General features: G+C 33.3%; 1 long non-coding RNA gene across 1 annotated transcript in view; it reads left to right on the top strand.

The window, feature by feature from the left end:
- LOC138126435 (uncharacterized) overlaps positions 1 to 13,076 on the top strand; it is a 134,696-nt gene that overhangs the window by 113,487 nt on the left and 8,133 nt on the right. The gene's annotated exons all lie outside the window — the stretch shown is intronic.

Here is a 13,076-nt window from a genome sequence, read left to right as displayed (position 1 = left end):
TTGTGGGTTAGTAATGTGGAAAGATCTAACATTGTGAAAAAAAAATTTTTTTTGAAACTTACCGGAGGCACTACAAGTGAACAAAACGCTCAAGTTCATCCATTAAAAGTCGCTAGAAAACTGAGTTTTCTTCTATTTCGTAAATTAAAAAAATTGTTGCAATCGACCTTCGTGCCAATTTAAATTAATATTTCAGCTGTTGTGCTTATTTCGTTAATGAATAATATTCTGCTGTAATAATGGGCGTAAAAATAGCAAGAAAATAAAAATAATAGGCCGCAGAATCATTCTATACCGTACCGAGAGAAAAATTGTCGCCGAGGCCGCTTGCGGCCGAGGCAGTCAATCTCGAGGATGTTGAAGGATTTCGCGGCTAAGGAGTACAAAACACAATTTTGGGCAACCGAAAATTTGCAATTATATATAATAAAACGAAGAAGCAAGATTTACTTCACTGTCAATAAAATCTATATATTAATACGTGAAGGAAAACCTTTGTACCCTTTTTTAAGCAAATTGCGCGGACGGAGGAGTGTGAGATTTGGCATAGTTAAAGTTTATATGAAGAAGGAGTGCAGAAAGATAAAATGTATGTGTAATATACAGGTGTCCCCAAAAAAAAGAGACGAGTCCATAGCTCCCTTATTTATCAGAGGATTTTAATTATCTATACACCAAATTAAATGGTTGTGAATAGGCTACAAAATGGCCTGCTTAATTCACGTAAAGCCCCAAGGGCTTCAAGGTTAAACTGTCGAAATATTTTTTTTTCAAATGCGAACACATATATTTTTTAGCAATTCTGATAGAGATTTCATTGTGAAAAGAACAATGTATCACAAGTATTATATACACTTACATACCAAAAATACAAAAAAAAAAGTCAAAAAACGCTACTATTGTTTATGATTAATCCCACCTCAGTGAAATCCACAGTAAGAGGGAGTTTATTTAGATTATTTATAAAAAAAATCTTTGGAGTGAAATACAAAATTCTTTGAATATTAGTGGTTTGCCACCACATAAGTTAGTATTGAAAGTTAATTGCATCGTTTTACTGATCAGAAACTTAAATACAAAGGAAGCATTAGTCTATGGAACAAGAATACACATCAAGTTTATGCATGGTAATGCTATTGATTGCGAAGTTTTAACTGGAACCGCACGTAATAAGAGAATTTTGATTCCACGTATAAATTTAACATATTCCAATTTTACCATTTAACTTTCAAAGAACTCGATTTCCAATTATACCTTCATTTGCGATGACAATAAATAAGTCTCAAAAACAAGCATTCGAAAAAATTGGAATTTTATTGAGGCAGCCAGTTTTTACACATGGTTAACTGAGGAGCAACTTATCAAATCGCATTATGTCCACTCGAGGCCAAAATTCAGTTTGAAGTGGATTTGAAATCTTGTTTATTCTATTTTGGTCGATAATCGTCTTTATACGCCCCCAAATGAGGGCATAAATTGGCCTTTATGGCCCGGATTTTTCAAAAATTTGCCAAGCAACGATTGGTTTAATTATTCAAACAATGGTATCAAACATTATTTGATTAAAGAAAATCATAGATTATATACACAGTAACCCTAACAACATCAAAATAGCTAACCAAATTTGCATGGACACAACTTTTAGTTGATTTCGGTTAAGGAATACTAAATATTTGTTTGAATCTTTTAGAAATTATAAAATAGAATAAAACGTTGTATGTACCACGGGTGGTAATCTAATTTAATTTTTATTTTTTTGTACATAGCTTTATTTATAGCGAATTTCTCTATTACATACTTTTTAAAAAAGTCAAGTTTATTGTCATACATCTAGCTGGAGTTTCTTTATTTTAAGATTTCAATAGAAAATCGCACGGCACTCAAAATCAGCCAATGAATGAATTAGAACTTTTAATAACTGCCTAGCAACTCAAAAATTTTCTGATATTTTAATTAATAAGCGCTAATTTTTTGATAATTTTTTTTTTAACAGTTTCGCTGTGGAGTTCCACATTAGTTTTATAACAGCCTCTTCATAATTGTCCCCATTTTTGCGTTTCATGTTTTCAGTCCACTCCTTCAACAGCATAGTAGAATCAAGGAACTATCCAACTTGACGTTGCGCACCACACATTGGCCTTGCTTCGTTTTGTAGTTTTTGTTTGAATTTCATCTATCGGGTGTTCATTTAAATTTCCAGTCAAATTTGGCGTAGGAGAGTCGATTGTGAACGCATTACGGATTACGGATACACAAATCAGTTGTTTAAATTTACCGTTATTTGTGTTTTTACACGAATGGTGCGTTCACCATCGACTCTTCACGCCAACTTTGACCGGAAATTTAAATGAATACCCGATAATTTTTAAACGCTGTAATTTCCAAAACCTGAATGAGATCATAAATCATAAAAATCTTTTTAGCGTATTAATTTTTGGTTATTTGTTATTCGTAATCATACGATTTTTTAACCAATAAACGTCAAACAAAATTGAAAACCGCACCTTTCTAGGAACAATATTTTGCGAGATACAGGCTTTTGAAGTGCCGAACTGGCGTGTGACGTCATACCGACACCAGACTGCTGTGTCCATACTATAGTCCAATTTTTACCCTTTTGCGATGACGTCATTATCTAGTAACTTTACGTATGTTTGAGCTAGGATCAGAAACAAATTTGAATTGATCATAAATAACTATAAATGTGTCAAATTTGTTGACAATGGCTTCGAAAGGTTATGTTTGTAATAAATGTAATAAGTGAAAGAAATTAAAAATTGTCAAATTGACAGGAGCATAAAATAACCTCAAAGTGACCATCAATAAATAACTGTTTTTTTTGTTTTTTTCTGTTTCTGTCGTTTCAATAAAGAGAAAGCGAGGAAGGAAATCGTGACGTCACCTCAAAAGGGTAAAAATTGGACTATAGAGTATATACGCATTGTGCGGGAGCGAAACGGTAGCAATTAATAACAATAACCAATTAAAAATGCCTACTTATATGTTTAAAAAAATTTACATCTCTTCTGAAACAGTCAAAGCATCAGAATAGCACAATCCAGGTAACTCGATTTTTTTTTTAATTGATCGCCTTTACTTTTTAAAGTTATCATAACGTGAGTGTTCGCGTCAAATACGAGTATGTTCCCAAGAGAATATACAGGGTGTCCCAGAACTCGCGGATCAAATTTACAGTGCGTTTTCCTTGGTGATAACTGAAAGCAATAGCGTTTAAAAAAAAGGACAGGGTATAATCGATTTTTTGTAATGAATAATTCAAGTTGACCAATCAGAAGGACGCTGTTAATTTGAATTTCACGTAAATTTAACCAAAGGTTTGAATTGCCTATCAACATAATTCTAGTAAGAATGGTATGGAATTTCAAGTAAATGTTTGGGCAACTGTGAAGATTTTGACAACGTCAAGTTATAATTTGATTCGAAATTGTCAAACTTCGTATTGAAATCATATATACAGCTGCAGAGTATGCCGAAATGCTCATAATTTATGGAGAGTGCCGGCGCAATGCACGTGAGGATGCAAGGAAATATGCAATACGTTTTCCACGACGTTTGCCATATCCAAATTATAACGTATTTCTATGGTTGGTGTACCGTGCTCGAGACACTGGGTCCTTGGTGCCTACCTGACAAGAAATTGGTGGTCCCCCGCGAGAAGTTAGAACGCCAGAGACTGAAGATGCTGTTCTTCAGTCCTTTGATGACGACGGTAGAAGAAGTATATTTGAAAAACTATATTTACCGCGAACCTATCAATATTTTAGCTAACTAAATAACCAAATTCACGAAACACTGGCTACTGTTATTCCTAATGTGCTTAGACTGGCAAGGGAAAATTTAATGAAACGAGCTCGCCTATTCCTTCAGATGAAAGGTAGTCAATTTGAACACATGTTATAAATTATTCTTTTTATTTTGCATCTTTCTTATTTCATTTGTTGCATTCTACATCGTTTAGTTATAAAATTTGATCTTAAATTTTTACTAATAATGATGCTAAAATAAATAGGTTAGTTCAATCCAGTTTTGTCTTCTTTCTCTCAGAACTGCCACTATGCTTGATTTGTTGCTCAACACCTACGTGTAACTCCAGCTTTTTTAGCAATGTCAAGAATGTTCCTAAAAGTCTTTTCTTTCATTTCGACGATGACTCGTCCCGCTCGTGTAGCTGCGCTAATACGTTGCAGATGCAGAGTGTATGCACAGGAGTCAGGATAAATTTCTTGTGATTCCGATTCACTTCACAGGCCCTGCATATTTCACTTTTTACTAAGATTTTTAAGGTAGTAATATGTATTACTCACTTGACGCTACGTCCATCAACAAAGGTTCAATTCATCATATCCCTCCCGTCAATTTCCTATACCCCTCAAGGTTACAATTGCTCTGGAAATGTTCGCTCATAACAAACCATATTTCATTCATTGTCGGAAGAAGAGACTTCTTGCGTTCCCTGATTTAGATTCTATACAATTATTCACCTGCCTTTGGCGCAATTATCCCATTTTTGGTTATTTCAAAAGTAGCTGTCACTTTTGACGTCTGTTTCGACAAGTTGACCAGATAAATATTGAAAATAATTTTATTATTCATCGAATTATACGTTGCTTGGCAATTGAGGGAAGGTACACAATTTTCTCATAAAGGGAAAATTAGATCGAGCTCTATTGGTCAATTTGATTAATTCATAACTAAAAAGCTGTTGCACCCTGAATATTTTTCTAAACGTTTTTTACCTTCATTACCATCAAGGAATATACAGTTTCAATTTGATCCGCGAGTTCTGGGACACCTGTATTTTTCTTAACATGGCGTGTATATTCGGTCAATTCTTGGAATTTTGGACAATAATTATAACGTTGGTAGGCAAGTTGTAGCCGTTGTAGGTGGTGACGTGCAATAATGATGATGATGATGATGATGATGATGGGCCATTGAAATATCCCCTCCTTTTTATTTTTTTTTTGTTAATCTTTCAAAATAAGTTTACTTAAGATCCAGTGCATGAATACTTATAATCTTCATTTTTACAGAGCACGTCGCCAAAAAAAATATGTGATTTATCTGCACAGAAGTTTATTGACATCACAGACACAGCTGCATTGGTGGACAAGACACTTTTCATTAAAGTCTTTTTAAAAGCAAGCCATAGTGTGATAGCAGTTCTGGCACCTAGAAGGTTTGGTAAATCAACAAATATAGATATGATTAAAGAATTCCTATCACGAACCTTTTCGAAAAGAACCAGCTAAAAATTTGGAAAGAGGAAAGGACTTTTTTTGATGAGAACTGTCAGAAGAATCCGATTGTACATGAATAAAGATGAAAAAACGTGGTCTAGGTCAGATCTGAAGTCGGAAATGGGGATCACCTGTGAAGTCTTCATAAAATATTTGAGAAACCCAGAAGCACTTTCAAGAGAGAACGTAATAGTTGGATTTAAACGCTTATCCCGATGTTTGAATGTTTATTAAGGACATTCTGTAAAAATTTCAAATTTTTTAATGGAACGAGTAAATATTTCGTTTTAATTCAATAACCGCTACATTAATTTACATAATTTTTCACTGAGAGTACTTTCAAACACTTTGGAAAAATTTGAAGTTATTGAAATCATGAAAGCATCACCGGTTTTTTAAATAAATGGAATTCGATATTAAAGTGCAAAATTTAGATATGATTTATTATTAGCTTCAACAATAGAGGTTTACATGGATTATTTATGGTACCCTTAAGGGACTAAAGAATTACTAGAAAAGTTCTCAACAGATGTTTCCCAACAAAGAGGTATTTATTTATGACACTGCAGTTGTAAACATTTTTCGCTGCTAATGTTAAAATTGGAATAATTCAAAAACTAATCCTTTTCTTTTGATGCGAATTTTATAAATATGTTCTTTGAATTAATTGTGAATTATGAGCGTGCACGGAAAAAATTTTTTTTTTTGGTCAAAATCGATTTTTTTAATTTTATGGCTCCGAATGAAGTGATACGGGAAAATTGATTGTACACGTTTGAAGCCTTACATGAAGAAATGTAACCCTAAAGTTTCGTAATTTTTACTAATTTTTTAATAGGGTTAATCGTGCAGGCGGTCAAACTTGAATCGCCCTTTACAAACCTTGAAATCATTGCTTCAGGGAAACATGGACTGAACTGTACAGACCAGTGACGGCTCGTGTTTCGCGAATATGGGTCGGCCGAACATGGGTAGATCGGTAAAGCTCTAATTAGTCAATTTAACTTTTTGATAGGCATCCGCGTGACAAATGTAGGTTCATAATTAAAAAAATGTTACATAGTAAAACTAACAAGTGCAAGCGCACTTGGCTGCCCGTTAACCATATATGTTTCTGGTACAGAGTTTTAGAAAACGCGCGATTATGACCACTTTTCGATTGTATTAAATCAACCATTGAGGGTTGTGGAACTGGCAATTTCTTCACAAATATTTTGTCATCATAAGACAATGTATGAAATTTATTTACCAATAAATAGTTAATCAAATCGGCATTGGTACTCACTACATCTTTTACATTTGCCATTGTCGGTGTGTTTACCTACTTACCACTTACACTCACAATTTAAATAATACTATAATAATTAATAACAGATTAAACACGCAAAACAGAAACAAAAGACGATACGTTAAACGGTTAGGAGCAGACGTGAATTTGAAATTAAGGAATTAAACTACGCAAACGCAAACTCTAAGGTTCTCGATGATAAATAAGGTAGCGGCAACTCATTGTTTTACGGGATGTTTGTATCGTGTCACGGGATGTTTGTATCGTGTCGATTAACTTGCATAGACTCCAAATTAAGTGAGATGGAAATATTGGCGCAACCGTTGTCGTTACCTTAGCAAACTCAGTTTAGCAGCGCCACAGCGCTGCAACAGCTGTCGGCCAAATTAATTTTTGCCGGGGTTGTGTGAAACGAGCTAAGCTATCCGTTACAAGTTACAGCAACATAACTTAAGATTGGTGAGACGAGACAGCTGGACGTACTTCTGAATGTATTCATCGTTTCAAAATCGCAGTGCAAAGATTAGTCTGTGTACTCGGCACAGTGGCGTAGATAAGGGGGGGGTCCAGGGGGTCCGGACCCCCCCCAGAGCTCATCCATATACTTTTACAACTGAATAATATTCTTTCAGTATACAGGGTGTTTGAAAATTGCTAGTACAAAAAAAAACTGTGGCATCTGGAAGCCCTAAGAAATCCAAGAATAAAGTATAAAGGATAAAGTAACCCTATTCCTGCATATTCTACGCCTCAGGCGGGGCAATATTTTTTAAACCTTGGTAACCAAGCGTGATGATCGTAGTGATAATGAAGGACTATACAACAATATGAAAAATTTATATTTTTTTGCAAGATCTTGGCAACCACAGATTGGCAGTTTAAGAACATCAAATTTTTTATTTCGTTATTGCTTAACAACGTGAAGTGTCTTTTTAAAATACCTTAACTCAGTGGTGCACTAACAATTTTAACCCAATTTTTAGTCATTTTTATCTCGAAAACTAGAGGATTTTTATTAGAATTTTCTTTTGCCGATGACTTCAACTCACCATCACCAATTACCAGGTTTTTTTTGTACTAGCAATTTTCAAACAGCCTGTATACACTGACAGTCACAAAAAACGACTCACTTTGAATTTTAAGTAATTCATTGTCTTAGAAAAAATTTTTGGTATACATATTTGGTATATCATATTCTATTGATAAGTGTTATTTAAGTTATTCTTTGCCAAAGAATATACGACAAACAAAACATTAAACACAGCAAATAAGATTTTAATGAAAAATGATAAAATCAAATTTTTTACCATCAAAAGGTCATTTTTGTATTAGCATAAACATACCCGACATTACCTAATTTTTTTTTAATGTCGTGTCAAGTTAAAACATCCGGTCAGTGCCAATTACGAAACTGAAAAACACCAATATTTTTCAATTGTTTCATTGCCAACAGACTCAGTCATTGTTGATCACGCTGTATGTAGCAAACTACATTAAAAACCAAATTTTTATAGGTGCAATGGCGGACACGGAATCTTGGACGATTTATCATTCGATTGACATAAAAATGTAAAACTGGCTTTAGGTACAACTAACCTCACTTTCGATTTTTGTAATGATGATGCGAAAAACTTTCTAATGTCAAATAGTTTCAAACGTCAATCATAATGACAATAAAGCGTGGCTTACATTGACACTTTTTGAATTGACATAAATTTGACGTCTAAAATTCCGTGTCCGCAACTGTACCTAATACAAAAGTATGTGGACCCCTCCCAAAGCAAAAAGCTATCTACGCCACTGACTCGGCAAATACGTCACTGGCCGACCCTTCCCCTTCCTTGGCCGAATGTATTTATTACCTATTTAATAAACACTTGCCGCAGGAGCCTAGGAACGGCTTTGTCAATTATTGTCGTAGTTTTGTAAATATTCGTATGCATTTAATTTTTGTAATGGTGAAAAAATAACTTTAACTTCAATATCTAATTTAAATTCGTCTTTACTGAGGCAATTAAAAAAAAACGATGAAGGCGAACAGACATCATAATTTATGTTTAGTAGAATTTTCCGTTTATTAAGTGGATTTTTATTTACACACACATTTTTTTTTCAAAACTATCCTGGGTGCGTTTAGGTATTTATACTACATAATATGTGTATTTACAGCACATACGGTACACAGTACAATGTAATTAGGTACGAGACAGAAATGTAAATTGTAATTTAAGTTGTTATTTGTGTTTGAAGAAAAATAACGTAAACATTTTTTTATCAGAAAGTATGAAAATAAAATTCGTAATTTTGTGTGGTACGGCCCGGCCGACTCTGCCGCCCCTAACGAGCCGTCACTGGTACAGACGCATCTGTTTATACAGTTTTTAGTATACAGGGTGATTGACGAAAAACCTTTGACGCTGTATCTTACTTATTCTTCATCCGATTTGAACAAATGACACATCAAAGGAAATAGTTCGAAAAGCACTTCATTATTATCCTATTCGATATTTTTTTCGACATCTATTTTTTGACAGACGATAGCCAACTTCTTTTTTTCAAATTACACTCTATATATTTTTTTATTCGTTCTTATAAAGAACCTTCTTCTGAATATTCGTGCATTAAAAGAAAAAACAAAAAATGTATTTTAATTAAAAAAAATTGAAAATCAAAAATCAAGTAATCAAATTTGTAAACAATACAAAATCTATTCTAGTTGCTCAAAATTTCCTCAATGCTGTTGCAGACACTGTCGATACTTTCTAGAAATACCCACCTTTGCATTCAGTAAAAAATTTCGGGGTTTTTCCAGACATACTCGCACTATCCATTTTCTTGACTCTTTTTGGGTACCTGGTGGGGTCTCGAAAGTTTCGAATGAAGATAAAGAAATCCAATGGATTCAAATCTGGGGATGTAGCAGGCCATCGAATAGCTCCATGAGCACCCATTCATCGTTCACCAAAATGATTTAAAAATACAAAATTCATGCGTGCATTACGTGGTATGGCGCCGTCCTGAAACACGACTCTTTTCAACACTGCTAATGGTATCTCATCCAAAACGTTGCTTATTTCGTTTGATAATAGAGTAGGTATGATATTTTGTTTGATCGAGACTGCTATCAATAAAAAAGGGACCCACTAGTCCATTCTATCTCCAAAAATGCCACACCACACGTTGAAAATTTTCTTCACAGCAACATTATTATTACTATTATTATCAAACTGTTTTGACAAATCAATAGTAGTAAGAAGGCCCCTTCAAACATTTTCTGCTTTAATGATTTTGCCCTGTTTTTTAAAGGTATATTTAAAAGCAAATATTTCAAGGATTCTGTCCTGTTTTTTATAAGGTAGAAAGCGTAGAAAGCATGTTATACAAACTCATGTAGATGAGTCTGTTCAGCACAACAGTTGAAATTTAATGATTCCAGAAATGAAATCAACCCATTGAACAAAATTTTAATAAAAAAACAGGACGGCTCGGAGTGGGGATGCGCAATGTCATATCTGTAGAAGTCTATTGTTTTGTATCATGGGTTATGAACGCACTCCTGGTTTTGACAGAGCGCCTGCGCTTCAGCCCAATCAGCCGACGTTTGTCCGAATGACAAAACGATAGAGACAAAACTGATAACTGATGACCTCTAAAAACGTTCTTTCAACTTGGCTAAGGGTTAGTATTAAAATTAATTTAATTATCTCGTTTAACGTAAATAAGTACTTAACTAAAAATTATATATACAGTATGTCCCCGGATTTAGTTTACAAGAGGGAAAAAAATTTTATTTTTGATTTTACGCAAAAACTTCAAAGGAATAACATTTTTTGCTTCATCTGAAACCCCCATTTTTGTTATTAAAAAGTATTTTTCAACACAGAGGAAGACTTAACATTAAAATCAAAGAAAATGCAGAAAAAATATTTACCTTTTTTTTTAAAAAATCAAATGATAATTGAATATAAAACTGTTCTATTAAGTTTTCTGTACATCATTCAAACCTGTATCGAAGTTTAAGCTTCTGAACACCCATGCCTGATACATTACTGTTGGGAAATTTTTCATTAAATTTTGTAATTATGTGACAAAAATCGGTCCAACATTGGATTAAATAAATTCTTTGTTCTAAAGACAACATTTTGCAACAGTAATAAGTTGTTTGTCAAAAAACCAGGTCAATTGTAATAAAATTTATAACATAAAAATTAAGTCCAAATTTGAACAAAACATGTTAATTTAAGAATACAGTGTATCAATACTGAGATTTTAATAACGGAAATGGGGGTTTCAGATGAAGCAAAAAATGTTATTCCTCTGAAGTTTTTACGTAAAATCAAAAATAAAAATGTTTTTCCTCTTGTAAACTCAATCCGGGGACATACTGTATATATATATAATATACAGTGCATTTTTTTTAACTGTTGCCATAGGGAATTGCATGGTAAAACTTATACCCCTGTTAACTTTTGTTCTGATGAAAATATTCAAACCATTTTTGGAACAAAGTTTGAAGATTTTTTAAACTATCGGATAGATTACAATTCAATATCCTAAACTGTCGAAAAAATTGTAAAAAAAATATTTTCTAGCGCGCCGGAATAATAGTACGTCGAGCGGTCGCCAGAATAGCGTCCCTGTCGGCTCAACCAGCACCTGACCATCTCCACTTTTGACTTTTGTCACTTTCATTTAAAAAATGGCGAGATCTCCTGGAGGCTATGATTAAATTAGCTTTTGGAAGGCAGAACATGTAAACATTTATTTATTAAAAAAAACAAAACGTTAACGCACAAATAACTCAACAAATTAACAGAAATTATTAAAGGAAATGTTCAAAGTGTTTTCCTTCAACTGCTAGACAATGTCCCAAGCGATCTTGAAAGTTTCCTCGCGTGTTATTCTTGCCCTTAATTCCTCCATAGTTTTTGGTTGACCTCTTATGCGTTTTTTTTAACTGTTGCTGTTGGGAATTGCATGGTAAAAATTATACCCTCTGTTAACTTATGATCCACTGCAGATTTGGTGCAAATTTTTATTTTTTTTAATAAATCATTAATAAGACTATGTAGTGCATACTGTTTGAACAACGAACGACAAGCAGTTTTATTTTACTAATTTTACTCTTCAAAGTTGAAATTAATGAACGTAAATAATTTGACAAAAAACGTAGTAGGCGATATGGGAACGAAAATTAGGTTTTGGTTTTATATTTTTATTTATTATTTATTTCAATCATAGCCCCGAGGAGATCTCGCTATTTATTTTTTAAATGAAAGTGACAAAAGTCAAAAGTGGAGATAGTCAGGTCTAAGGTGCTTGTTGAGCCGACAGGGACGCTATTCTGGCGACCGCTCGACGTACTATTATTCCGGCGCGCTAGAAATATTTTTTCACAACTTTTTCGACAGTTTAGGATATTGAATTGTAATCTATACGATAGTTTAAAAAATCTTCCAACTTTGTTCCAAAAATGGTTTGAATATTTTCATCAGAACAAAAGTTAACAGGGGGTACAAGTTTTACCATGCAATTCCCTATGGCAACAGTTAAAAAAAATGCACTGTACCGGGTGGGGCATCGTATACGCGCACGCGAGAAATCGCTACTTCTAATTAAATAAAATTTGCGAAATTTTATATACCTGACTAATTATTGATAAGGTACATTTGACAATTTTTAAAAAAAATTTTGTTAATAAATAAGGCCGTAACAGTTTTATTAGTTTTCTGAAATTAACTGTTAATTTACCTACAAAGTTTTTACACTAAATGAATCTGTATCTGCTAGCGCATCAAACCCTGGTGGCACAATTACAAATTTTGACTTGGCTAGCTAAATAATTCGCTTTTTTATTTAAACGTAAACCAGACGGGTGATTTACGGCACAATGGTATAATTTCCCAACAAAGGTATAGCCCACCGTTTTAAACCTTTTTGCCATAAAATTGACAGTTTCCATTGTCACCTAAATTTACGACACCACAAGTAGCAGGTCATAAATAAAAAAGATTTTGAAAGTTGAAATGTAAAATTGCGTTTAATTCAAAATCTAATTGGTATTTTTTTCCGTAGATTTCGTAAATAATTATAGGAAGTGAATCTGGATAGGTTAGTATAAAAATCAGAATTTGACTTTTTGGTTGAAATTTACATTTTAATTTTTTTTGGCTTTGTTTGTAAGTGAAAAATTATCAAAAAATTATGAAATGTACCTTACCAATAGCCAGGTAAGTCTGGAAAATTTCGACAATTTTATTTAATTAGAAGTCTGGATTTCTCGCGTGCGCGTATACGATGCCCCACCCGGTATATATATACAGTGCTTTTTTTTAACGCTGGCCATAGGAATTTACATGACAAAAACTTTGGATCCTGTTAATAAGCTTCATCAGGAATTTTTAAGTGAAATTTGGCAGAATATTAGATTAGTATTTTATAAATCAATTTCAGTTTATTTTATACTACAGAATAAAATAATTACGGAATTAATTAAAAAAAATACTTTTAATTTTTTACACTATTTT

This window comes from Tenebrio molitor, chromosome 3 (assembly GCF_963966145.1).
Source record: "Tenebrio molitor chromosome 3, icTenMoli1.1, whole genome shotgun sequence".
Lineage (NCBI taxonomy): Eukaryota > Metazoa > Arthropoda > Insecta > Coleoptera > Tenebrionidae > Tenebrio > Tenebrio molitor.
The sequence above is the reverse complement of the archived record's forward strand: the minus strand, read 5'-3'. Positions and strand labels throughout refer to the sequence as shown.